The sequence below is a fragment of the Mus caroli genome, unplaced genomic scaffold (assembly GCF_978045245.1).
Source record: "Mus caroli unplaced genomic scaffold, Mus_caroli_1 scaffold_14, whole genome shotgun sequence".
Classification (NCBI taxonomy): domain Eukaryota; kingdom Metazoa; phylum Chordata; class Mammalia; order Rodentia; family Muridae; genus Mus; species Mus caroli.
Genome location: NW_028227269.1, coordinates 79,703,820 through 79,706,841, shown reverse-complemented (window position 1 = coordinate 79,706,841; position 3,022 = coordinate 79,703,820).

Below are 3,022 nucleotides of genomic sequence, written 5' to 3'. Positions count from 1 at the left end.
GAAAACCCAAAATGAGGCAACACTGGAGATAGAAACCCTAGGAAAGAAATCTGGAACCATAGATACGAGCATCAGCAACAGAATACAAGAGATGGAAGAGAGAATCTCAGGTGCAGAAGATTCCATAGAGAACATCGGCACAACAATCAAGGAAAATGTAAAATGCAAAAAGATCCTAACTCAAAACATCCAAGAAATACAGGACACAATGAGAAGACCAAACCTACAGATAATAGGAGTGGATGAGAATGAAGATTTTCAACTCAAAGGACCAGCAAACATCTTCAACAAAATTATAGAAGAAAACTTCCCAAATCTAAAGAAAGAGATGCCCATGAACATACAAGAAGCCTACAGAACTCCAAATAGACTGGACCAGAAAAGAAATACCTCCCGACACATAATAATCAGAACAACAAATGCTCTAAATAAAGATAGAATACTAAAAGCAGTAAGAGAAAAAGGCCAAGTAACATATAAAGGCAAGCCTATCAGAATTACACCAGATTTTTCACCAGAGACTATGAAAGCCAGAAGATCCTGGACAGATGTTATACAGACACTAAAAGAACACAAATTCCAGCCCAGGCTACTATACCCAGCCAAACTCTCAATTAACATAGATGGAGAAACCAAAGTATTCCACGACAAAACCAAATTCACACATTATCTCTCCACGAATCCAGCCCTTCAAAGGATAATAACAGAAAAAAACCAATACAAGGACAGGAACCACGCCCTAGAAACAACAAGAAGGTAATCTCTCAACAAACCTAAAAGAAGACAGCCACAAGAACAGAATGCCAACTTTAACAACAAAAATAACAGGAAACAACAATTACTTTTCCTTAATATCTCTTAATATCAATGGACTCAACTCCCCGATAAAAAGACATAGACTAACAAACTGGCTACACAAACAAGACCCAACATTTTGCTGCTTACAGGAAACTCATCTCAGAGAAAAGGATAGACACTACCTCAGAATGAAAGGATGGAAAACAATTTTCCAAGCAAATGGCATGAAGAAACAAGCTGGAGTAGCCATTCTAATATCTGATAAGATTGACTTCCAACCCAAAGTCATTAAAAAAGACAGGGAGGGACACTTCATACTCATCAAAGGTAAAATCCTCCAAGAGGAACTATCAATCCTGAATATCTATGCTCCAAATACAAAGGCAGCCACATTCATTAAAGAAACTTTAGTAAATCTCAAAGCACACATTGCACCTCATACAATAATAGTGGGAGACTTCAACACACCACTTTCACCAATGGACAGATCATGGAAACAGAAACTAAACAGGGACACAGAGAAACTAAGAGAAATTATGAATCAAATGGATCTGGCAGATATCTACAGAACATTCTATCCTAAAACAAAAGGATATACCTTCTTCTCAGCACCTCATGGCACCTTCTCCAAAATTGACCACATAATTGGTCACAAAACAGGCCTCAACAGATACAAAACTATTGAAATTGTCCCATGCATCCTATCAGATCACCATGGACTAAAGCTGATCTTCAATAACAAAATAAATAATAGAAAGCCAACCTTCACGGGGAAACTGAACAACACTCTTCTCAATGATACCTTGGTCAAGGAAGGAATAAAGAAAAAAATTAAGGACTTTTTAGAGTTCAATGAAAATGAAGCCACAACATACCCAAACTTATGGGACGCAATGAAAGCATTTCTAAGAGGAAAACTCATAGCTCTGAGTGCCTCCAAAAGGAAACTAGAGAGAGCACACATTAGCAGCTTGACAACACACCTAAAAGCACTAGAACAAAAGGAAGCAAAGTCACCCAAGAGGAGTAGACGGCAGGAAATAATCAAACTCAGGGGTGAAATCAACCAAGTGGAAACAAGAAGAACTATTCAAAGAATCAACCAATCAAGGAGCTGGTTCTTTGAGAAAATCAACAAGATAGATAAACCCTTAGCCAGACTCACTAGAGGGCACAGGGAAAGCATCCTAATTAACAAAATCAGAAATGAAAAAGGAGACATAACAACAGATCCTGAAGACATCCAAAACACCATCAGATCCTTCTACCAAAGGCTATACTCAACAAAACTGGAGAACCTGGATGAAATGGAGAAGTTCCTAGACAGATACCAGGTACCAAAGTTGAATCAAGATCAGGTTAATGATCTAAACAGCCCTATATCCCCCAAAGAAATAGAAGCAGTCATTAATAGTCTCCCAACTAAAAAAAGCCCAGGACCAGATGGGTTTAGTGCAGAGTTCTATCAGACCTTCAAAGAAGATCTAATCCCAGTTCTTCACAAACTATTCCACAAAATAGAAACAGAAGGTACTCTACCCAACTCATTCTATGAAGCCACAATTACTCTGATACCTAAACCACAAAAAGACCCAACAAAGATAGAAAACTTCAGACCAATATCCCTTATGAATATTGATGCAAAAATCCTCAATAAAGTTCTTGCTAACCGAATCCAAGAACACATCAAAACAATCATCCATCCTGACCAAGTAGGTTTCATCCCAGGGATGCAGGGATGGTTCAATATACGGAAATCCATCAACGTAATCCAGTATATAAACAAACTCAAAGACAAAAACCACATGGTCATCTCGTTAGATGCGGAAAAAGCATTTGACAAGATCCAACACCCATTCATGATAAAAGTCTTGGAAAGATCAGGAATTCAAGGCCCATACCTAAACATGATAAAAGCAAACTACAGCAAACCAGTAGCCAACATCAAAGTAAATGGTGAGAGAAGCTTGAAGCAATCCCTCTAAAATCAGGGACTAGACAAGGCTGTCCACTTTCTCCATACCTATTCAACATTGTACTTGAAGTCCTAGCCAGAGCAATTCGACAACAAAAGGAGATCAAAGGGATAAATATTGGAAAAGATGAAGTCAAAATATCACTTTTTGCAGATGATATGATAGTATATCTAAGTGACCCTAAAAATTCCACCAGAGAACTCCTAAGAGCTTCGGTGAAGTAGCTGGATATAAAATTAACTCAAACA